The sequence below is a fragment of the Muscardinus avellanarius genome (genome assembly GCF_963383645.1).
Source record: "Muscardinus avellanarius genome assembly, chromosome: 12".
In the NCBI taxonomy this organism is placed as follows: Eukaryota; Metazoa; Chordata; class Mammalia; order Rodentia; family Gliridae; genus Muscardinus; species Muscardinus avellanarius.
In genome coordinates this window covers 16,205,996-16,232,384 of record NC_137798.1, presented here as the reverse complement: position 1 = coordinate 16,232,384, position 26,389 = coordinate 16,205,996, and the positions used below count along the sequence as shown (strand labels likewise).

Here is a 26,389-nt window from a genome sequence, read left to right as displayed (position 1 = left end):
TTAATTTAGGAAGATCATATGTTCCTAGAAATTTGTCAGTATCTTCTAGATTTTTCCATTTTGTTGGAAAGTAGTTTTTCAGAGTAGTTTCCGATAATCCTTTGAGTTCCTACACTGTTGGTGGTAATATGTTTTTCATCTCTTATTTTAGTAATTTGTGTTTATTCTTTCTTTGGGTTAGGTTGGTAAGTCATTTATCTATCTTGTTCATTCATTTATTTTTTTGAGAAATCAGCTTCTGGTTTTATTGATATTCTGTATTTTTTATTCCCTACTTCATTGATCTCTGCTTCAATTTTAATAATTTCCTGTTTGTTACTGGCTTTGGAATTATTCTTGTTTTTCAAGGGCTCTGAGGTGTGTCACTGGGTTATTTATTTGGCGATTTTTTCTTCTTATATGAGCAGTTAGTGCTGGGAATTTTACTCTTAATGCTTCCTTAAACATGTCTCAGAGGTTTTGATATGTTTTGTCTCTATTTTTGTTTGTTTCTAGGAATCAATTTCTCCCTTGATTTCTTTTATAATCCATTCCTCACTTCAGGGTGTGGTGTTCAGTATCCACGTGTTTGTGGGTCTTCTTATAGTTGACTTGTAGTTTTATTATCATCAGAAAACATTGCAAGGGATGATGTCCCATTTTTTGAATTTTCTAGTGCTCACTTTGTGGCCCAGGATGTGATCTATTTTGGAGAAGGTTCTGTGAGCAGCTGAGAAAAATGTGAATTCAGCTATAGTTGGATGGAATAGTCTGTGTCTAATAGGTCCACTTGTTTTATGGCATTCCTTAGGTCTGAGGCATCTTTACTGAGCTTTTATCTAGAAGATGGATCTAGTGGTGTGAGAGGAGTGTTGAAGCCTCCAAATATTCTTGTATTGTAAACTACATGTGACTTAATTTCATAGAGACTTTGTTTTATGAAAGTGCTGCATCTATGTTTGGGGCATAAATGTGGACTATAGTTATTTTCTCTTGCTGGATTTTTATAAATTTGCTTAGCAGTCTTGATCTCCAAAGTTAACTCAAAGACAATTAAAATATTTATTGCACTATAGAATATGGGTTAATTTACACTGATATCATTGAAACCAGTCTGAACATAACAAGAAAAATGTAGAAATAGTTATGAGTGAAACATCATTGAAAGTTAAAATACTTTTTTTTTTTTTTCAAAATGGCAACTGAGGGACACAGCACTTCTCAGTAGCTGAAGCAAATAAAGTTTAAATACTTAGAAAGCAGTGTCTTAATCAACAAAATAAATACATACCAGGAACCAAAACACATCCAGGTACCTCGGCGGAACCCTGAACTTGAAGAAGAAGAACAAAGATCGGACACGGGACCTGCTGCAGATACAATCGGAACACTGATCGGAACGACGATCGGTGGGCTGCCTTTGCAGCTGCCCAAGGAACTGCCTGCCCGATATTACCGCGGCAAGATAATCCGGGACTAAAAACGGACTTAGGACCGCATCTTAAGCAGCGAGCAGCACCACATCAGAATTCTGTGTGCCCACCAGCGACCGGATCACAACTGCATAGAGACTCCCACGGATTCCTGCACCAAGTCAGGTACCTGAGGGCGCCCTGGTAAGTTGGGGTCCTAGCGTGTGCGCAGCCTCAACCCCCCAGCACGGGCTCAAGCCTCAGAACCAAGCACTCTCCTCGCGCACCTTGCCTGCGCCACGGTCCCCTGCTAGTAGTTCAGTGCCGGTACCACTGCCACCCCTAAATTGGGGCCTGCTTGTGTGTCTAGCCCCTGACACCTTGCCAGAGCCTGCCTTCCAGGCTGCAAAAGCCCTGTGTGACCCGGAAATCTCCTTGGGGCACCCCCAGCTTCTATGTCCTGCGGGAGGCAGAGACCATTGCTGGACAACGCACACTGGACCCTTGAGCACCTACCCTGGGTGCTCAAGTGTGGGTGTTCCCACCCTCCTGGTAGCCAGATGCTTAGTTCTAAGCGAGAACACAGCTCAATACACCTTGGAAGAGCATACCAACAGCAATAGACAGCTGCATCCACTCTCACTTGGGTCCAGTATTAGCAGCGCATCCAGCCTGCACTCTTGGAATAGGCAGAGCTCAGGCAGTAAGTGTGGGCATCCAGGAACCAGTATCCATTTGCCCAGGGTACATCTTGGGACCACACTGGCTAGCCCAGCTGGAATTTCCAGAGACACAAGAAAATCCATCGGGCCACAATATCTGCACAGGACCTCAGGGGGAGGTTCCAATTATACTTTGGTCATTCTCCACCCCTGCTATAGGGAAGCACAGGCTGGAGGCTAGGGTGGTGAGTGCAGTGGTGCTGACCACAGGTTAGAATTTCACAGAACCTGTGAATTGTACAGAATCAAATAACAGTGAAACCAGACATCCAGACACATAAACCTAAAGCAGGTATAGGAGAGAAAGGTGTCCAAACACCCAGAGTGACCTAAGAAGATAAAAATAGAGTATAAAGAAAATTAAGAGACATTGGATGGTATTCTGAAAGCTACCAAAGCAATCAGATATGCACATATTATATGGACCTGACCCCATATGCGTAAATAAGGAGGACTGTTTGTTTTACTTTTAATGTGGATGTTTTTTTTTTATTTTGCTTTTACAGTGCTTTTGTTTTGGTATGGTTATTGCTGTTTTATTTTTTTTTCTTTTAACCCACACTTCTTTTACTCTAACTTGTTGAAATATATATATATATATATATATATATATATATATATATATATATATATATACACACACATACATTGGATAGTTTGCCTTATTTTTTATTTCACACAGCTGCTAGTTCCTTTTGTTTTATTCTTGTTATTTTTTCCTCTTTCTTCCTCTTTCCTTCCTTTTTTTTCATTCTCCTCCTTTGATTGGTTTTCCTTCCTTTTTCTTGGATTACATAATAGTCTTGGTATCTTGTGTGGATTCTTTTTTTTTTTTATGTCTGTCTGCTCCTTCCATCATCCCTATTTACAAACCTTCCCACACTAACCTACATACTTTTCTCCCCCAAAACTTTTCCCCATAATATACCTCCTGGTTTAATACTCAAAGTATTTCTTATATCCATAATTACTCTACTAATGACAAGAGTCCTAGTAGTTAACTCTCTCTCATTCCTAGCAAGTTATTACATTACCATACGTAAAGTCTTTCGCAACCTAACATATCCTCTACCTAATCCGACTCCTTTACCAATCACCCCAGCTCCTCACACATCACCCACCCTCAACACTGGAAAGGCTCTGCTGACTAGCCAATACCCCTAAACTCCTAATATTAAGATTGGACTAACAAGCACATTACTCATGAACGATGGGTAGAAATCAGAAAAACAGGACAGAGAACGCTATAAATATGAGAACCAGGAATTATGAAGAGACAGCAGAAATCATGAATACTGACCTACTAGAAATGCAAAAAGGGGAGTTCAGAATCTTGTTCAATATGATGAAAGGATTTAAAACAAGTATAGAGGAGGTTAAAGGTGAACTAGAAACACTAAAAAAGAATCAGAAAGAGGTCTGGAATGAAATGAAAGAGGCAATAAGTGAAATGAAGACAGCAATAAAAAGAAATTCTGGAAGATTAGATGAAATGGAAAACAGAATATCAATATTAGAAGACAGTACATCCCAAACCGAAAACACAGTCAGTGATATACAGAAATCTTTACAGCAACAAAACCTAAACATCCAGCAATTATGGGATAATATGAAGCGCCCTAATTTACGGATAATAGGCACTGAGGAAAGGATAGAGGTACAGACCAAGGGCATCTGTAATATCTTCAAGGAAATAATCTTAGAGAATTTTCCAAATATGGAAAGAGACTTGAATCTTCAAGTCCAGGAGGCATACAGAACTCCACTGAGACAGTACCAAAGAAAAACCACTCCACGCCACATAATAACCAAATTGACCAGCATAGAGGCCAAGGAAGGAATCTTAAAAGCAGTGAGATCAAAAGGACGGGTGACATATAGAGGCAAAACAATAAGAATCACCCCAGACTATACAACCCAGGTCAGGAACGCTAGGAGAGACTGGTACGATATGATTCAGAACCTGGAAGAAAATAACTTCCAACCAAGGCTCATCTATCCAGCAAAACTACTATTCAAGATCAATGGGGAATTCAAAGTCTTTCAGGATAAACAGAATCTCAAAAAATTCATGAATTCAAAGCCAACACTAGAGAAAATTCTTAAAGAAATAAACCATAAGGAAGAAAAAGGAAGCTGACTTCAGAATCAGAGAAGAGAGGAAGTTAATAAGTGGGCCATTTAAGTAAAGAAGAAAGATCACACCACACAAGAGTAGACAGAACACAAAATGGCAGAAAACAAAAATCATATTTCAATAATATCTCTTAATGTCAAAGGACTTAACTCACCAATCAAAAGACATAGACTGGCAATGTGGATTAGGAAACATAATCCAAATATTTGCTGTCTGCGAGAAACTCACCTCACAGCCAAAGACATTCACAGGCTGAATGTGAAAGGATGGAAAAAGATATACCATGCCACCAGTAACCAAAAAAGAGCAGGGGTAGCAACCCTGATATCCAACAAAACAGACTTTAAACTAAAACATATCAAAAGAGACAAATCAGGGCACTTCCTTTTATTAAAAGGAACAATACACCAAGAAGATATAATGATAGTAAATATTTATGCCCCAAATATGGGTGCAACCACATTTGTAAAACAAACCCTTCTGGACATAAGATCCCAAGTAGACCCAAATACAATAATTCTGGGAGACTTTAATACACCTCTCACACCACTGGATCGATCTCAAGGCAAAAGATGAGTAAGGACGCTTTAGAACTAAAGGAAACCATAAACTAAATGGACCTAATAGATATTTTCAGAGTATTTCAACCAGGAACTACAGAATACACTTTCTTCTCAGCAGCCCATGGAACCTTCTCCAAAATAGATCACATCCTGGGACACAAAGAAAATACCAGTAAATTCAAAAAATGTAATATAATTCCATGCATCTTTTCAGACCACAATGGAATAAAAGTAGAAATCAACAACAGAAAACTCGAAAGAAAGTATTCAAATTCATGGAGAATGAATGATACACTATTGAATGACGAATGGGTAAGAGCAGAAATTAGGGAAGAAATAAAGAAATTTATGGAAACAAACGAAAACAGAGACACAACCTACCAAAACCTATGGGACACCATGAAGGCAGTACTAAGAGGAAAGTTTATTGCATTGAGTGCCCACATAAAAAGGACGGAGAACCACCAAGTAAAGAACCTAATGACACAACTCAAGGATCTAGAAATTCTGCAACAGTCTATTCCCAAAGCCAGCAGAAGACAAGAAATCATCAAAATTAGAGCAGAAATAAGTGAAATAGAGAACAAAAAAACAATTCAAAGAATCAATAAAACAAAAAGTTGGTTCTTTGAAAAGATTAATAGAATTGATAAACCCCTGGCCAACCTAACCAAAAGAAAAAGAGAATCAACTCAAATTATCAAAATTAGAAGTGAAAAAGGAGATATCACCACAGATAGTGAAGAAATTCAAAATATTATCAGAAACTACTTTAAAAATTTATACTCCAATAGATTTGAAAACCTGGATGAAATTGACAGATTTCTAAGCACAGTTAACCTTCCTACACTCAACCAAGAGGACATAGCAAGCCTAAACCAACCAATAACAACCAAAGAAATAGAAATGGCAATAAAAATTCTTCCACCAAAGAAAACCCCAGGCCCAGATGGGTTCCCAGCTGAATTCTACAAAACCTTCAGTGAACAACTAATACCAATACTTCATAACATGTTCCGGGAAATTGAAAGAGATGGAACTCTTCCAAATTCCTTCTATGAGGCCAGTATCACATTAATCCCCAAACCAAATAAAGATACCTCAAGAAAGGAAAATTACAGGCCAATATCCTTAATAAACATAGATGCAAAAATTCTAAACAAAGCCGGGCGTGGTGGCGCACGCTTGTAATCCCCGCACTTGGGAGGCGGAGACAGGAGGATCGCGCAGGTTCGAGGCCAGCCACGCTGGCGTAAGAGACCCTGTTTCAAAAATACAAAATAGGTCTGGAAGTGTAGCCTGGAGGTAGAAGGGCTTCCAGGAACCCCAGTACCACAAAAAAAAAAAAAAAATTCTAAACAAAATACTAGCTATACGCATTCAAAACTATATCAAGAGAATAATACACCATGACCAAGTCAGTTTCATCCCAGAAAAACAAGGCTGGTTCAACATACACAAATCAATACATGTTATTCACCACATAAATAGAACCAAGAACAAAAACCACATCATCATAGCAATAGATGCTGAAAAAGCATTTTATAAAATCCAACACCCATTTATGTTAAAAACACTGAAAAAATTGGGATAGAAGGAAAGTACCTCAACATTATCAAGGCAATATACTGCAAACCCAAAGCCAACATTATAGTGAATGGGGAAAAACTGCAAGAATTTCCGCTACAGTCAGGAACAAGACAAGGATGCCCACTATCACCACTCCTTTTCAATATAGTCCTTGAGACTCTTGCTGCAGCAATCAGACAAGAGAAGGAAATCAAAGGAATCCACATAGGAAGATAGGAAGTAACACTATCCTTATTCGCAGATGACATGATCCTTTATCTGGAAGACCCAAAGAACTCAACCAAAAGACTTCTGGAGCTGATTGACAAATTCAGCAAAGTCGCAGGTTACAAAATCAACCTAAAGAAATCAGTGGCCTTTCTTTATGCCAACAACGAATCCACAATGAAAGAAACAAGAACAACAATTCCATTCACTATAACCTCAAAACCAATAAAATACCTAGGAATAAACCTAACCCAAGATGTAAAAGACCTCTACAACAAAAACTATAAAACATTAAAGGAAGAAATAGAAGAAGACCTTGGAAGATGGAAAGATCTCCCGTGCTCATGGATAGGCAGAATATATATCATCAAAATGGCCATTCTGCCAAAACTGATCTATAGGTTCAATGCAATTCCCATTAAAATACCAGTGATATTATTCAGAGACCTAGAAAAATCAATCATGAACTTCATATGGAGAAAGAAAAGACCTAGAATAGCCAAAGCAATTCTCAATAACAAGAAACACGCAGGAGGCATTACAATCCCAGACTTCAAACTATACTATAGAGCAATAGTAGTAAAAACAGCATGGTACTGGGACAAAAACAGATATACTGACCAGTGGATTAGAATAGAAGATACAGAAACAAACCCACACATCTTTAGTCAATTAATCTTTGACAAAGGGGCAAAACTCATACGCTGGAGAAAAGACAGCCTTTTCAACAAGTGGTGCTGGGAGAACTGGCTAACCATTTGTAAAAAGATGAATCTAAACCCCTATATCTCACCTAACACAGGAATCAACTCAAGATGGATCAAAGACTTAGAAATTAGACCTGAGACTGTGAAGTTAGTAGAGGAAAGCATAGGTTCAACACTACAACATATTGGCACAGGCAGTAACTTTCTCAACAAAACCTCCAAAGCTCAGGAAATTAAAGCAAGAATAAACAAGTGGGATAACATCAAACTAAAAAGTTTCTTCTCATCAAAGGAAACTATAAATAACCTAAAGAGGAAGCCTACAGAATGGGAAAGAATCTTTACCAGCCACCATTCTGATAGGGGGCTAATATTCAGAGTATACAAAGAGCTCAAAAGACTCTACACTAGCAAAACAAACAACCCAATCAAGAAATGGGCAAATGAACTAAATAGACACTTCACAAAAGAAGAGATACAAAGGGCCAATAGATACATGAAAAGATGTTCTTCATCACTGGCCATCAGGGAGATGCAAATCAAAACTACACTGAGATTCCATCTAACCCTAGTCAGAGTGGCAAGCATAAAGAAGTCAAATAACAACAAATGCTGGCGATGATGTGGAGAAAGAGAAACTCTTTTACACTGTTGGTGGGAGTGCAAACTAGTTCAGCCACTATGGAGATCTGTGTGGAGATTCCTAAGAAAGGTGGGAATAGATCCACCATATGATCCAGCTATATCACTCCTGGGTATCTTTCCAAAGGGGTTGAATTCAGAGAAATACAGCAACATATGCATACCTATGTTCATAGCAGCACAATTTGTAATAGCCAAAATATGGAACCAACCCAGATCACCATCAACAGATGAATGGATAGCAAAACTGTGGGAAGTAAACACAATGGAATTCTATTCAGCCATAAAGAAGAACAAAATTATATCATTTGCAAGAAGATGGAAAGCCCTGGAGAGCATCATGTTAAGTGAGATCAGCCAAGCACAGGAGAAGATACACATGTTTCCTCTAATATGCCCAAACTAGAAAACACAAAGGATACCAGTGGGACTCCAGATATTAGAAGGGAAATACTAGCTAAGTTTTAATGGAAAGATAGGAGAGGAGAAAGGCCAACCTTGATTAATGAGGGTCTATACCTGAACATGTGTAAAATTATGAGTAAGATATGGTTAACCTGGACAACCATTGGTGGGAGGGGGGAAGAGAAAACGGGGGCGGGGAGGAGAGGGCACCAAATATAGTGTAAATGTATACTATTTGTGTTCAATAAAAAAATTGTTAAAAAATAAATTAAAAAAAAAGAAAGTTAAAATACCATCCCCTCACTGTAAGTGGATGTATAAAGATATTCCAAAGTCTCAGGTAAAGTCTTTACCATATAAAGTTTTTTCCTGTAAATAGTTTGCATGTTTTCTATTTTTCATTTAATTACTATGAGGGTTTGTTTGTATGTTTGTTTGTTTGTTTGCAGTACTAGGGATGGAACCCAGGGCATTCTATCTCCAGACCTATTTTTTATTCTTTATTTTCAAATAGGGTCTAATTGAGTTGCAAAGGGCCTAAGTAGCTGAGGCTATCTGCGAACCTTGATCCTCCTGTCTCAGCCTCCCAAATTCTGGGATTACAAGCGTGAGCCACCACGCCCAGCTCTATCATTCTGAGTTTTGATACAAATTTTTTCTTAGGTGGCTGAAACACAGAACTAAGTGGGGATATATCTGACCCCACACACATCAGGGATGAGCCAGTTTTTAGCCACCATGTCTTCAAATTCATCAGTGCTAAACTTGGTAAATCCCCAGTTTTTAGAGATGTGGATCTTCTGGCAAACATGGAGCTTGACCTGGGCCTGTGAAGGGCCTCAGTCACATGTTCCTTGCTTTGCATCATGGTGCGAACGGACAGGTTGACTTGGCCAGTCTGAACCCTGGCTACTTGAGGTTTCCTTTGGGAAAACACATACATTTTGGCACGCCACATAGCTTCCCGGAGCCTGTAAGCTCCAGCACAGGACAACATCTTGTTGATACAAGTAACATGGAAAAGGTGCGGCCAAACTCAAATATGAAAGCCATCTTTGCCACAATGTTTTACCATGTACTCATTGGCCCAGATACAGGCTGACTTTCAAGGTCTCAGAGGAGAGCTGTCAATATTCATCTGACACCATGTGGCCACAGAGTGGGAACTTGTCCACCTTCTTCCACCCCAGGTCCATGATGAGAATCTTGGCATCAGGGACATCTCAGCAGAAACAAGACTTTGGATATGGCTTGTTTGTACAATTCTAGTACCATCAGGCCAGGTGACAGCTCTTGGTGACACCAGGATCTTTGGAAGATACACACCATGCCGAAGAAAAAGAAATACAATTTATTTTAATCCTAAACTATTCCCTGTAGGCCATGGTATCAGAACTTATTTTCAGAGTTCGGAACATTTCATATTTTATATTTTTAGATTAAGGCTGCTCAACTGGCAAAATCTATGCCAATATTTCCAAATTAAAAAAATAAACTGGAACACTTCTAGTCCTAAGAACTTCAGATAAGGGACACTCAACTGGTGGGTGGTAGAGTAGAGAATGGACCCAATCATAAGAAAAGAGAGCCTAGAGTAGTTAACACACTGATAGAGAGTGAAAGAATTATCAATTTTCACTGATCTAATATAGCTTATTACTGAAAATAGTCAGTGTATAGAAACGCACATCCCTAGACCCACACAAAATTTTCACTTGTATATTCCATTTGTACTGTCAATTCAACACATATGATAGCATCCCTATGAAATATTTTCAAAATAGAGCTTTCTTTATGACCATGCATTTTTTTAATGACCTGTATTTTGCTGAAGCCCCTCCTACCTGCAAGATGGGACAGCTAGGTAGTCTCACTGCAGGACAGATCACTACAGACTGGCACCAGACTGTTCTGTGCTCAAATCTTGGTTTCATTCTACTGGATTTAAGGCCTTCAGCAAGTTAAATTTCTGTGCCTCGGCTTCATCACTTGGATAATGGAGATAATAATTCCTACATCCTGGGTTACTAGAAGAATTGAGTAACATGTGGAGAGGGCTTAGAGATTTTGACACATGAATTCACATGACAGAGGTTCTCAGTTACCTCTCATGAGCTATTTAACAAACAGTTCTGGCTCTCTAGCTCCGGAATTTTCCAGAAACCCAGGCCTGAGATCACTGGGCATTTGTTGGCTTGGGCCCCAGCCCTCTACCTGAGACTCCATGATCAGCCTTACTTACCTCCCAGGTGAGTTTACAAACAAATTCAGAGGAGGGAGAACTGTACACCTGAATTATTTTTTAACCTTTCTCAGTATATGTGCATGGAATGGAATCTTGAATATACAAAACTCCCTAATGGATTACATGACAGCGGCAATGGCTGATGAGTTATTTGTTGTTTGGATTTTCCTACTGTGATTACCCTTGGGATTAAATTCAAATTCCTGATCTCCAAGACATATTTCTTCTTTATCTTTTTTTCTGTACATTGCAGTATTTTATTTTTATAACTTTTTTTTTTTTTTGTGCATCTGGGGATGGATCCCAGGGACACTCAACCTCTGAGCTACACCCCTTGCCCTATTTTTTATTCGTCTTTTGCAACCCGGTCTCACTGAGTTGCAGAGGGCCTAAGTAGCTGAGGCCTCCCAAATGCTAGGATTACAAGCATATGCCACCACACCTGGCTTATTTTTATACTTGTAATGGTACAATATAGTCTTATAGTTTCACATCATAATGCAGTAAATGGTGATAGTGATCCTTCAGTTTCAGCCTCCCTCCCGAATGCTGGGATTACAAGCAGGCGCCACCACGCCCGGCAGATTTTTTTCTTACCTTGAAAACAAACAAATCCTTCCTACTACCTTTATTCATCTTTTAGGCACTTGCTTAAAAATCCCAACTCCTCTCGAGGCTTTTCTGAAGCAGCCTTTGCTCCATCCTGCCCTGTTCTCCACCTCGGCTTCTTTCCAGCCCTCGCACATGTGTAATTGGTGTGTTTTAGTGGCTTGCTGGATTCCCCGCTGCCTCCCCCACCCCGATGCTAGATTCTGTTTGGCAAGTGAGTATTCAATAAGCATGCAACAAAGCAAGCTCAATAAACGCTCACTGAATGGATGGATTAAATTTTACCCTTTCCCAGTAGGTAGTGGAAGGGGGCAGCCACAGAGCAGTGGGGCACACCAAGGTCCCAGTGTGGCAGCGGTTAAGACCAAGCATGTTCATTATAAACCTGAACCCTGGAGCCCAGGGGAGCCCACGCTGGGCTCGGTGGCACTCGGAAGCCCATGCCAAGTGCCAGGCCCAGCTCTCTGCTACATGGCCGCCATTCCTGATTCTCAAGAACTAGGAACTGGATACTGCAAGTCCATTTCTGAATATGTAATGTCAACTTGGCCTGTTCAGTAGCCATTTCTTCCCCTGTGGACTGAGGAGCAGAATGTATTAAAGGAGAGAAAAGGGAAAAAAAGATGTATATAGGGGGAGAGAGAGAGAGAGAGAGAGAGAGAGAAGGAGGGAGGGGAGAATGAATATGAATGAGTGAATCATAGAATGTCACGGAGGAGATATTGCAAATTTCTACTTTTATTTCTAGTTCCTTGCAATGTTCTGCTTTTATTTCTAGTCCCTTCCTAAGGACTAGTCCCCAGAGCTCTGCAATATACCCGATTCCTTGCAATGCATTCCTCTTTTTGATAAAACCAACTCTACTTGGCTTCTACTGATTGCTGATTCCCTAATGGGACAAAGATATGTCTGTTGTGATAAAGACCAAGTTTGAGGACAGCCATGTAAATATGCAGCAGGGAGAGCTCCAGGTGAGGTCAGAACACAGAGACAGAGGAAAATGCATCATCAACTTATCATCTAGCATTAACTGCCAAAGAAATAAGGCCATCTTGAAGGGAATTGGAGTGAACTGTTTCAAGAGACCAGTAGAAACCTGTTAGCAGTCCCTGATCATAAGAGTGAAAAAGAGAAGGAGAGGATTCCAAAACTTCTGTAAATAGGATGATATAGCTGTACTGTGAGGCTGTGAGGATTATCAATATTATTGGGCACCTAGAGTGCTTTTGTTTGTTTTGTTTTTAAATAGGACAAATAATCATGTTGTAATGTACCTGTTATAAGATGTGATTTTGAGGTATCAGCCAATCCTAAAGCAAGATGAATGTGTTAAGATGGAGGCTGCTTTCCATTGTGGTACAAGAGTAGGGCAGGGCATATAAAGAACATTTATATAAATGTCTTTGCAGATGTAAAAGTTCTAAATATCTCTATAGCATCCCAAATATTTATATGAAGAGGGAAGGAGTAGCAATACTTTCCATTCTAAACAGCCAGAAGTCCCTCTCTTGATTTGATTTCCTGATAATTTGCCTAAATTTTTAAATATTTGATGTCACCTACTTCAAAAATTTTGCAACCCCCACTGATAATCTCTATTTGAGATCAACAGAATTATCATAGCCTGCTACCAGTTAGTGAATGGCTTTAAGTTGCATATTTACATCTAGAGCCAGACAAACTCTCTTCTAGCAATTAACAACTAAGTCCACCTAGTCTATGAAAAAGGATTAACTACTATCCCCAAAAGAAAAGAAATGACTAAAAAACAACCATAGTCACTTTATAAGTTTATCTGCAAATGATCAAAGGTAAATTAATATTCAAAAATATCACCTATATGTATTTGCATTTTGCCACATTATACTGAAATATTTTATTTACTTCAAAATTATACATAAAAATGTATTGAGACTGTAAGTGAACACAGTAGAAATAGTACTAGTAGAGTCCAAAATTCCCCAGCCTATCCAAAGCACATGTTATAAACTAACAAATTTTAAATAATTTCTTTCACAAACAGGTAAACATTTCAATTAAATATCCTACTTATTATGAGATTGTGAGAATATTAGTTTTCTAAATATTTTCTATTATGTGATCAGTAATGAACACACACACATATATGTGTGCTTTATTTGCATAGAAAATCTTAAAGACAAGATGGAGGAGATATTATAGTTATAGCTTTCCCATGCCAAGCAGGGATTCTCCAAGTGAATTTCCTATGATATTGAGCAGTGATTAAGAACAGTTCTATTTCAAAGTAATTCTCTCTAAAATAGAATAGGATAGGTTAAAAATGGCCTCACTACCAAATTTGGCAATCAAACTTATAAAATCATTTTTCAATCAAACAGATGACTGACAGTGGTGATCGCACTCCATGTATCAAGGAATGTGAGCGTGGGGCTGTTGTGGGATTCGTCACTCTTCTTCTGTGTCACATGAAGTTCACTGCCTTGCTCACAGAAGTGAATGGAGATCGACCCAGTGCTCCTTCCCAACAAAAGCATTTCACGGTTACTGCATCCTACTATAGAAAATATATAACCCAAGGCGATTTGGCCAAGAAGAGGTGCCCTGGAGATATAAAAATTAGCTAACTAGAAAGAAATGGAGGTGTGGTGAAGGGGGATAACTTTGAAAATAGTTAAAGAAAGCATAGAGCCCTTTACTGCTAAATGTATTTGGATATGATAAATCCATGTGTTAGATTGCCTAAGACCCCGCTCCTTTTGCAGTATCCAGAGGCCCTGATATGATAACAAAGTCATGATTGGCTTCACATCAACCTTCCATACCTCCGGGGTACAGCATGTATTTTTAAAAAGTCTCTGACCACGGTGACCTTAACCCCAGCTCTGCCACAGCCTCCGGCATATTCAGCGCAACCCTGACATTTATCACCCTAAACCTTTACATCGAATTCTGACTCCTGATCTCCAGAAAAGGAGTAAGGGGTAGGGAGGGGGATTAGAGAAAAGAGGACAGAAACACAGAGAGGTTTCAAGTTGCTGAGATGTATAAGGATCACAAATAATGCATTACCTTCAAATTGTACACGATAGCTTTCTTTCTTTCTTTTTTTTTTTTTTTTGGTGGTACTAAGGATAGAACCCAGGGGCATTCTATGTCCAAATACACACCCCACCCTGCCCTGCTTTATTATTTTATTTAGAAACAGGGTGTCACTAAGTTCCTGAATCTGGCTGCAAACCTGTGATCCTCATTTCTCAGCCTCCCAAGAACTGAGATTACAAGTATGCACCAAATGCCCTGCTTATGCTAGAGTTTTATTGATAAGGTAACTTGCTTATTAGATGTTCCTTCATCTTAAAAATGTGATGACTTTTTTATTTGCATCTCCCTGATTTCTAATGATGTTGAACTTTTTTCATGTGTCTACTGGCCACGTAGTGTATTCAATATAATTTCCTATTTTTAAAAAAAAATTATTGGTGCATTGTAGTCATGCATCTTAATGAGATAAAAGATGGTGGAGACATACATGCACACATCACCCCATTAGCCCTAACCCAATCCCCGCTCCATTCCCTCCCCATCCCTCCTTCCCATGCTTGGCTTAGTGATTGACTTTGATGTGTTTGTTTAAGTACATCATATGCTTTAGAGAATTTCTCTCAATTTCTTTTTTTTTTTTTTTTGGTGGTACTGGGGTTCCTGGAAGCCTTTCTACCTCCGGGCTACACTCCCAGACCTATTTTTACATTTTTATTTGGAAACAGGTTCTCCTAAGCCAGCACACGCAGCTGGTTTCGAACCTACACGATCCTCCTGTCTCTGCCTCCCAAGCGTGGGGATGACAAGCGTGCGCCACCACGCCTGGCTTCAATTTTCCATTTTTTGACTGGATTGTTTCTTAGTGTAAAGTCTTAAAGTTCTTTGTATTTTCTAGATATTAGTCCTCTGTCAAAGTGTTAGCTGGCAAAGATCTTCTCCCATTCTATGGGCTTTCTCTTTATATTCTTGATGGTGTCCTTTGATGTACAGAAACATTTTAATGCCATCTCACTTATTAATTTTTCTTAATTTGCTGAACTTTGGGGTCTTGTTGAGGACGTTTCTACCTGTACCTATGTGTTGGAATGTTGACCCTATTCTCTCCTCTAGGAGCCGCACGGTCTCTGGTCTAATTTCTAGATCTTTGATACATCTTGAGTTGACTCCTGTACAAGGTAAGAGGTAAGAATTTAATTCCATTTTTCTACCATAATATGTGCCGGGAACCTTTGTCAAAAATAAATTTGCCAGCCGTGTGTGCTGGTGCACGCTTATAATCCCAGCATTTGGGAGTCTGAGACAGGAGGATCTCGGTTCGCAGACAGCCTCAGCTACTTAGTGAGGCCCTCTGCAACTCAGTGAGACCCCATTTCAAAGTAAAGAATTAAAAAAAATGGGCTGGGGGTGCAGCTTGGAGGTAGAATGCCTCTGGGTTCCATCTAAAGTACTAAAAAAAATCAATTTGCTGTAAGTGCATGCATTTGTTTCTGTATATTCAATTCTGTTTATTTGGTATATGTATTTGTTTTTGTGCCAGTAACATTTTGTTTTTATTACTCCAGCTCTGTATTAATTTGAAGCCAAGAATTATGATGCCTCCTGCATGATTCTTATTGGTGAGAATTACTTTGACTTTTCTGGGTCTTTTATTTCCACATATTAAATTTATGACTGATTTCCCTAAGTCTATCAAGAATGACATTGGTATTTTGATAGTAACTGCATTGACTCTGAAGGTCACTTTTGGTAGGATGGCCATTTTTGATTATATTTATTCTGCCTATCCAAAATCAAAGGAGATCTAACCCCATTCAGAATAGCAATCTTCAAGAAGTCAAATAACAATAAGTGTTGGTAAGGGTGTGGGGTAAATCGAAACTCTTCTACACTGCTGGTGGGATGGCAAACTAGTTCAGCTGCTATGGAGATCAGTGTGGAGATTCCTTAGAAAACTGGAAAAGGATCCTCCATATGACCTGGCTATATCACTACTGGGTATCTTTCCAAAGGGGCTGAAATTAGAGAATTATAGTAATATATACATACCCATGTTTATAGCAGCATGATTCCCAATAGCCAAATTGTAGAACCAATCTAGGTATCCATCAACAGATGAGTGGGTTAAAAAATTATATAAAATGCACACAATGAAATTCTATAGCAATAAAGAACATAACTATGTCATTTGCAAGAAAATGGAGGGACCTGGAGAACACTGTTAATTGAGATCAGCTAGTCACAGAAAGTGAAGAGTCATGTGTTTTCTCTAATATGGGCAAGCTAGGGAGTTACTGGAATACAAGAGGGACTCCAGATAATGAAGGAGAAACCACAGTGGAGCCGGAGAGGTGGTCTAAGTGAACGGGATGGAGAAGACCGAGGTTTATTCATGAAAATACTACCATCTACTATGCGCACACATACTCTGTATTGGAGAGGGCGAGGACGGGGAGGGGGAGCTACTGAGTGCTGTGTGCATGCCTGGCACTGTCAACATGATCTACATTATGATGTGAGACCATAATGCACCAATGAAGCACATTATGAAATGTTTGGTATTCTGAGGCTTCCCAATGGCAGAATCCAGTCCCATATCTTCTCAGATCATGGGCCCAGGTAGAATGGAATATGTTTCCCTTAAATGTGAAAATGGGCTGGAGGAAAAAGTAAGCAAATCTGTGCTCAGGATTTTTTACAAAATTGAAATTAACAACCAACATTATAGCTGGATGTAGTGGCACACACTTGTAACCCCAGCATTTGGGAGGTGAGACAGGAAGATCTCGTTTTACAGACAATCTCAGCTACTTAGCGAGGCCCTTTGCAACTCAGTGAGACCCTGTTTCAAAATAAAGAATAAAAAATAAGGCAGGGTGTGTAGCTCAGAGGTAGAATACTTTTGGTTTCCATCTCCAGTACTGCTAAAAAAAAATTATAAATAACCAACATTATTTGTAGCACACAGATAAAATCTGACAACATTCCCACAGTCAAATTCTCTGCTCACCACTCCCAAGTGAAGGGCCTGAGCTTTAGATTGGTTTTTACATGGTTCATCCCTAGAAATACGAAGGACTTTTCCCACCTAATCCTAACAAAAAAGTTAATGTTAGAAGTTGGATATTATTGATACACTTAGATGAATCAAGTGTATCCAATATCCTTTATCTCTCAGCCAAATCAGAGAGCCTACTTTCCCCGAGAATAACAATCATTACAGTCCACTGAGCCCTGCTTTTCCAATCGTTTCTGTGGCAGCTGGCTACTGAGGGGTTGCTAGGGAATTGAAAGGGGGTAGCATGGGAGGGGCAGATGGTTCCTTGGCGTTTATTTCCACTAAACATCGCAACTGTGAAACCTACTAATGCCCCAAGTGTTCATATAAAATGCTTGCAGGAGGGGCCTGGCTAAGGAGAAGTCGCAGTGCAGCCATCCTGAAGTGCTCCCCTCTCATAAACCCTCACAAAACACCAAATGGAAATACACAACAAACATCCTGAGCAGCACTTGATCCAAAAGTGTAGCCAGACCACAGGAATTGCTAAAAATGATTGCACCAGTATTTTCCTTCTAAAAGGAAAACCCAGGAAGATAGCGACTGCCAAAAGAAACAAAAAAGCCAGTAAAGGGTGGGACTTAATTGGTAAGAGTAATCTTATGAGCGGAAAATATTTATTTTTATTATTAGGATGAGATTGCATTGATTTTCATATTTGGCCTGAGCATACAAAGTGTTCCAGACATCCTGCGAATACCACAAAAATACCCCTAATGTATATTAGATGCAACGTAAACCAAAAAAGATGGAGTTGAGTAGTACTTCAGTTAAAACACAAACACACACACAAACCAGTTTACTGGGGGGAAAAGTTAATCCCATAACATAGAATTTTAAAAGTGAATCGTGGGTACCTAAAAGCAAGACTGTGTTCATATAAAACATAATTCTGTAATACAGTGTAGGTAGTTCTTCAAATGTGTATAACTAATAAAGTTTGACAAAGCAGTCACAACAAATAAGAAATAGGATGTTCTCCTTAATATGTGGAAGCTAGGGAGAGAATGGGTCATAGGAGGAACTCTAGACACTGAAGGAGATGCTATAGATGAGCAAATAAGTCACCTAACTAGGGGATGGGAGGGGAAGAGGGAAATTCTCTAATGTCCATGATGTACACTCACAAACACATCGAAATCAATCACTAAGCCAAACATGAGCAGGAGGGAGGGGCGGGAACTGGGAAGGGATAAGTGGGTGGTGTGTGCATGTGTGCCTCCACCATCATGTACCCCATTAAGACGCATGACTACAGTGCACCAATAAAAGATTTAAAAAGACTGACATAGAAGAAAGTCCAAATCTGAGAAAAGAAAATTAAGGGCACAGCAGAAACTACAGATCATTTTATTACTTCATCCTTAGAATTTCCTTAGAAGGTAGAGAAGTTTCTGCTATTGTAAGATCAAATGAACACTTACATAACTCCACCAAAATAGATGGTCTTGTTCACCTGAGAGAATTATAGACAACTACCTTGATTGATAGAGTTGTGGGTGGGTAGTATCGCAAAAATAATAATAATAATAATAATAATAATAATAATAATAATGCCCACCAATAATATTTTTTTCTTTTTGGACTCTAGGGACAGAACCCAGGGGCATTCTAATTTCAAGCTGCACTCCCAGCCCTATTTTTTATTCTTTATTTTGAAACAGGGTCTTGATGAGTTGCAAAGGGCCTCACTAAGTAGCTGGGGCTGGCCATGAACTTAGATCCTCCTGTCTCAGCCTCCCGAATGCTGGGATTACAAGTGTGCCCTCCACACCTGGCTCCCCACCAAGGATTTATGTTAAAGTAAAATATATATTTGGTGAGACAGATGAGACATGTGCATATTTTGAGTGTGTTAGTATTAATTATTGGATTTGATTAGGTTGAAAGTAAGGTCAAGCTCTTTATTATTATTGTAAGTTCTCTCCGATTTAAAAAAAAATAATAACGACTTAAAGGGCAAACAGAAACAACCTGCCAGCATAGAAGCAGATATTGGCCAATACTCCCTACTGTAATTGTACCACTGAGTACTTCTGATACACCTCACTTTGAAAATCTTCAAGAGTTACTGAAGCCCTTGACCTTTTTCATACCACGAACCTCTTTATTGGTCTGGGAAAGTCAATGAACTCTTGCTGGTAAATAAAACACACAGGCTTATAAAAGATAACAATTATACTGAAATGCAATCATAAGAATATCAAAACCACAATCTAAAAATTAAGCCGAGGGCCGGGCATGGTGGCTCATGCTTATAAACCCAGCAACGCTTGGGAGGCTGAGACTGGAGGATAACACAGGTTCAAAGCCAGCCTCAGCTACTTAGTGAGGCTCTCAGCAACTTAGTGAGACCCTGTTTCCAAATAAATTATTAAAAAAAAAGTCTGGGAGTATACTCCGGAGGTAGAAAAGCCCCTGGGTTCCACCCCCAATACCACACACACAAAAAAATCTAGGCACAATTTTATGTTATATGTTAATATATAAAAGGAAGAAAGGAAAGTATATACATATAGATCATTTTAAGTAAATTGACTTTCATTTGGGGGAGAAAATAATAATAATATTCAATAAAAATTAATTGAATGGGTATTACATAATGTATTAGTGCCCAGGTATTTTTACTGTCTTTAAGATTTCGGCTACTACACACATTATGATGTGTAACTATAGTACACCAATAAAACAAAAAGTAAATAAAATAAAATATATTTCTTAATAAAAAGATTTTGACTATTATATTCACTTCATGAAAAATAACATTACATTTTTCCTATAGCAGTATTTCTTTGGGTGGCACAATAATGGCCAATATTTAACCAAATTATAAATAGTATAATAAGAATATTTTGTTGTTTTTATATCAATGGCTAAAATTTTTAAGTCACTTAAAATAAAAATGCTAAACCAACTAAAATGTATTTATTATAGGCTGGTTATTTGCTACAATATCAGTAGGCCAGGTATTCTGTCACATTTGATTTCTCCTAGTAGAATCTGTCTCTCTTCCTTTCGATCACTCTCCAGATTCCCTAATCCATTCTCTCCTATAAATGCAAACTCTATTCAAAATCATAATCATGTTTACATCTCTTTTGGTTTTCTCATCATCCTAATCTTGTTTTCTACTGATTGATAGATGAGTTATCAGTGTGGAGTTATCAGTGTGGTCTGAGCTTGTTGCATGAAATCTTGGAAATAGACAATGAATTCATTTTTCAAAGAAATAAACATCTTATAGTCTCCATTACAAAATAATGATAGGGTAATGCATTACCTTTTAATATGACTTTCAACAAATGCTAAGATTCTAATGCTTTTTAAAAATATCTCTATACTTCCAAATGTTTGTGGTTTTAACTTGATATAAAATTAACATAGTATATATTTGCTACACAATTCAGTAGCAGCGAGTGCATCCATAGTGCTGTGCAGTCAACATCTCTACTTTCAAAACTTTTTAATCACCTCATAAGAATAACCTTATGCCTACTAAATAATCATTTCCTATTCTCCTCTCTCCATCTTTTGACAATGATGCATCTGCTGTTTCTGTAGATTTTATTATTTCATCAAAAAAGATTAATTTTGTGTGTTTTACTTATTACTCTGAGCATGTTTTCAAAATTCAAGCAACTTGTGGCTTGTATCAATACCTCATTCTTCTTTAAGGCTGAGTATTTCTGTCCGGGGTATGTGTAGGTGCATTGATAAACAGATACAGTCAACAATTGGTTTACCCCTATCTCCATTGATAGATATTTGGATTGGTTGCACCTTTGGTCATTATGACTATCGGTACAGTCATTATTTATGTACACATTTCTATGAAAGAATATGCTATTATTTCTCTTGGAAATAAAGGTGCAGAAGCTCTGGATCATATGATGATCCTACAGTCAACTTTCTGAAGGAATGCCAATGTTTTCTCTAGTGGCACCATCTTACTCTCCCACCAACAACTTGTTCTTATCTCCACCTCCATGCCAACAGTTACTTTTCAGTATTTTGAATGTGATCGTTCTAGCTAATGTGGGATGATGTCTCACTGTGATTGACTTGGATTTTTCTGCAGGCTAATGGTGATGATAAACTTCTCCTTTGCTTGATGGCCATTTTCATATCTTTTTTGGAGGAGTCTCTATTCACATCCTATGTTTATTTTTTTTCTTGTACTATAAAATCATAGAACAAATGCTTCATTTATATTGCACCATTTTATTTTTTTATATTGCACCATTTTAATCTGAATTATTTTCCACCTAAATACTACTAGTCCCAATAAGAAAAAGAAATAAAATAAAAATTTAATACATGTGCTGAAAATAACTCTTAAAAATTTTATCTGTATCCTTACTTTTTAATTTCTTATGACTAGGCTTTTTTCCAGTTGTATGCTTATAAAGTATTAACTTTAAAGCTCAGAGTGTGAGCTGGGTGTGGTGGCATATGCTTGTAGTCCCAGCATATGGGAGGCTGAGAGAGGAGGACCGCTGTTTGTGGACAACCTCAGCTACTACGAATTAGTGAGGCTGTTTGCAACTCAGTGAGACCCTGTTTCAAAATAAAAAATAAAAAATAGGGTTGAGGGTGTAGCTCAGAGGTAGAATGTCCCTGGGTTCCAACCCCAGTACCCCCAAAAAAAAAAGAAAAAGAAAAAGAAAGAAAGAAAAGAAAGTATGTTATTCCACAGTAACTATATTGTAACCAGAGACATGAAAGCTTTCATCTCAGGATCACACAGCCCACATTAACTAAGCAGCAACTGGAAGGAATTAATACAAGTAGACTCACCTGCCACCTTATCCTAGCCACTCATTGGTCAGACTTCAGTCCATGAATTTTAGGGACCAAGTTTTTCCTGAGCTTTCCTTGGGTTTGGAATCGACTATGGATGTAACAACTTTCAGTATTTGTCCTGGAAACCAGGTGGTAATGGGGGAGGAAAAGCCCCTCTCTCCAACACCAGTCATGGGACCTGGACTGTCCAGGGACGTGTAGGAGCCTCCCGTTAGGGGAAGTAGTTTCAGCATTTGCTTTGTTTTGTGTCTGGAGACTCTTCCTAGGAACTCAAGACAGGCCGTCTTGAGGAGTGATGCATAGCTTTCCTCTCTCCTCCCTTCCTATCGGCTACCCCCTCTGCTATCAGAGTGCCTGCCATGAACAGCCTTCCCACATGTAATCTGCGCTTCTAATCTGTCATTTAAGAAATCAGATGACCAGCGCTGTCAGAACTATGTGTAAATTAAGCGCCATGTTCTGAGAGATAGCCAGAGACCCTCTTCCTCACAAGAGCATGTAGTGCATCCATGAACACATGCTTGTTGACATGTGGAGTTTCATTAGGTCCTAGAATAGCCTGGCTCCAGTAGGTCTTCTCTGAACACTAGCTAAAATGGTTCATTTGGCTTATGCTGATCCCATGTGTATGTGCATATAAAATATGTACTTATTTACCTTTCTGACTTAAAATTATTAGTTTATACTTACTAAAAGTATTTGTCTTCATTTAATAGCAAGTAATGAAAACTTGTTAATGGAAATTTTTGAAAACAAATCATCCTATGTTTGCACAACTTTTTTCTCTACTGGGATCAGTTTGTATCTTGTGAGTGATTAATATATTTTGTTAGATATAAAAATACAATAAAGCTGCATTTCTCAGAGTAAAAAAATAGAGCTTGTAGCAGTATTTCCTTTTTTCTCTTATTGAACTCTTTGTGTGACAGCCTTAAGAGGCCGACTGTTAGCTGCAGGAGGTATTGCTACTGAGAGATACAAGAAGAACACACAGATTGGAGAGACATATCCACCCTAAAGCAAGAACCAACATCCATCTGCCTGAGGACCTTTGGACTCTTCAAAACTTCTCGTGATCCATTTCCTCACTGGCAAGATGGATCTAACCATACCATCCTCCCCAGCACAAAGAGACAGTAAGGCTATAATAAAATCATAAACTATGGCCTGCTTTTAGAAGAAGTTACTACAGCAACAACAGTCTTTAAAAAGAACAGTCTTCATTCTCAGGGGTCTATACACCATGGCTGCTGGCTGCCTGTTTTTGTGAATAAAGTTTTATTGGAACACAACCTCACCCCCACTCATTTGCACATGCTCTTTATAATTCCCTTGAACTACCATGGCAGCGTTGTTCAGTAGTTGCAACAGATATCATATGGCCCTCAAACCTAAAAATATCTACTCCCGAGCACTGAAGAGAGAAAAGGTTTTCTGAACCATTTTATGAAAATTTTTTTTAAGCAGCAAGAGTTCATTTCCCCACCACCACAAAATTCATATGGTGTATTTCAAAACACAGGCCATATACTTAGCAGAAGAACTTCAGTAATATAATAACAGTTACATTAAAAATGCACAAGAAATAACTTGTCCATGTGATGGGTCTGCCCCACTGTGATCCCAAACTCTGCCCTGGTACGCATCTGACTATGCCGTTTGTGAGAAGGGAAGACTTCTTACCACTTCAAGAAAGACAGGCATGAGGTTGTGTGGCTTTAGAACATACACATGAGCCGGGTATAGTGGCACAGGCTTGTAATCCCGGCATTTGGGAGGCTGAGATGGGAGGATCGCGGTTCAAGGACTGTCGCAGCTACTTAGTGAGGCCCTCTGCAATTCAGTGAGACCCTGTGTCAAAATAAAGAATAAAAAATAGGGCAGGGGGCATATCTTGGAGGTAGAACGCCCCCGGGTTCCATCCCCAGACCCACAAAAATTAAATAAAATATAAATAAATAAACAAATAAATAGAATATACATCTGCATTCTACCAAAGAGATTTGGGAATAAAGGAAGAATAGTCTGTTATAAAGTATTTGTAAAAAACTGAAGAGGAATCATGTGTTATCCTCCTCCCAGGAGGGGAACAGTGCAGGGGTAGACGCCACCCATCACACTGCTGAACTCTCACCAAGGCAGACTTTGAAAAAATACGAAAAAAGAAGCAGACTTTGGAGTGAAAATGACGTTTTCCTTTTATCTCCTTCCTTTTCCTTTTTTTATGTCCTTTAACCCAAACTCTTATCCAGGTGACACCTCCTATTTTTTCTCCAAGGGCTTTGAAATTGTCCTAGTGTGTAAAGATCTGATAACTAACTCCATGCCAATTTATTCCTGTCACGTATTTACAGGAGGCAGAGTGCTAGAAAAATAGAACAAAGGAGGAATGTGCTAGAGAAATAGACAAAGGTCTGTTCCACACATGGGACTGAGCCTGACCTCCATGAAGAGTAGTCACAAGGAAAGCTGAAAGGCAACGGCCCAGGAAAAACTAGCTGGGGTAGGAAATAGGATGCCTGAGGTGCCAGTCACAGGCAGTGAGCTCCAGATCCTGCAGGAGGCTCAGCTTGGCAAGCCAAGGACCTGCTCATGGTTGTAGCCACCATCTTGGAGCCATGCGGGGCTAATGGGAAGGGAAACTCATTTCTCCTCGACCTATGGAGGTCCAAGGACACTTGTGCTGGTTCCATCATCCATTCATGCATCGTTTGTCCATTTATTCCCGTACCAGGAACATCAGTGATTGGAACATTATGGTTAGTCTATTTTCAGCCTGATTTTGTCTTAGCTTGTGCTGACCCTATTCACCGCACACTCCCAAACTTTATGAAAATATAAATGGAAATGCTTCTTGGTCTCAGAATTTTCTATTTTATAGGAAAAGAATAAAATACAAAATCAAATATGGAAAATATCTTATCCAGATGAAATCCAGGTGGGGAAATAAAAAAGTAGTTTATTAACAACATCCAGTCCTAGTCTGTTCCCTAATCCCTACCCATGCCCTATAAATATCCCCTTTCTTACAGTCTCTTCTTTTGACCCATCTGAGTTTAATTCAGTTTCCTTCCAGAACAATTACTGCAATATAATACAGATATCTCTTCATAGGTATGGAAAGATGTCTAACAGAAATCAAATCATAATAAAAGCAATTATGATCAGGTGGTGGTGTAAGATTGCTTCCTTTTCTTTATTTTTGAAAGGTCAATGCCTGATTATGTATTTCAAGGATATAAATAATGAGATTAAATACAAAATGAGAATAAATATAACCTCAAGAAGTACTAGTGAGTTGGCTTCTCTCTTCTATTTCCCACTTCATCAAAAATAACATATTGCGGGGCATGGTGGTGCACACTCGTAATCCCCATACTCAGGAGGTGGAGACAGGAGGATCGCACAGGTTCTAAGCCAGCCTCACTGATTTAAGAGACCCTGTTTCCAAATTAAAATATAAAATAGGTCTGGGAGTGTAGCCCGGAGGTAGAAGGGCTTCCAGGAACCCCAGTACCACCAAAAAATAAAATAAAATAACATACCTATTAAGTTGTGTATCCTGATGGGGCTAAAGGACCTTGAGCACGTGTGAGTGATCAGATACTATTTTACTCCTGATGGATTCTATCATCCAGAAAAACATGTTCAGTCGCCAAGTATTTATAATTAAAAATGCAACTGTGCATTTTTATTTATTTATTTATTTGTTTATTTATTTATTTATTTATTTTAGACTGGGGATTGAACCCAGGGACATTCTACCTCTAAGCTATACCCTCAGCCTTATTTTTCATTTTTTTAATTTTTTATATATCACTTTTTTATTATTTATTTGGGTACTGGAGTTTGAATTCTACGGACTCTGAGATACAACCCAGCCTCATTTTTAGTTTTTATTTTAAAGCAAGGTCTCAATAAATTTCCTACTATGGCTTCAACTTTGCAATCCCCATACTTTAGCTTCCCAAGTTCTGGAATCATAGGCATGTATCACTGTGTCTGGCTTTATTTTTCCTGTCATTATTAATGCCCGTATTGTTATGACATATCTGAGAATCCATTACCATACCCACTGGTATGAATATTTATACCTATTTTTTTTTTTACAGATCTTTGGTCTAGTACTTTGAAGGACTGAGAAAGGAGAGTCACAGATTCATGATATGCTGCAGTAACTTAGTGAAACTCTCTCTCAAAATAAAAAATAAAATAGGGATGGGGTGTAGCTCAGAGGCTGAATGTCTCTGGGTTCAACACCCAGTGCTATGAATTAAAAAAACCTTTCA

General features: G+C 38.7%; 1 protein-coding gene and 1 pseudogene across 3 annotated transcripts in view; both read right to left on the bottom strand.

Moving 5' to 3' along the window:
• Window positions 1-26,389, bottom strand: part of WDR72 (WD repeat domain 72) — a gene marked incomplete at both ends in the record, with an annotated part of 202,792 nt that overhangs the window by 144,551 nt on the left and 31,852 nt on the right. The gene's annotated exons all lie outside the window — the stretch shown is intronic.
• LOC308271506 (large ribosomal subunit protein uL16-like) lies at window positions 9,045-13,734 on the bottom strand (annotated as a pseudogene). The gene is made up of 3 exons: window positions 13,588-13,734; window positions 11,604-11,798; window positions 9,045-9,629 (listed from the first exon to the last, which is right to left on the bottom strand). The product of its transcript is annotated as a large ribosomal subunit protein uL16-like (transcript).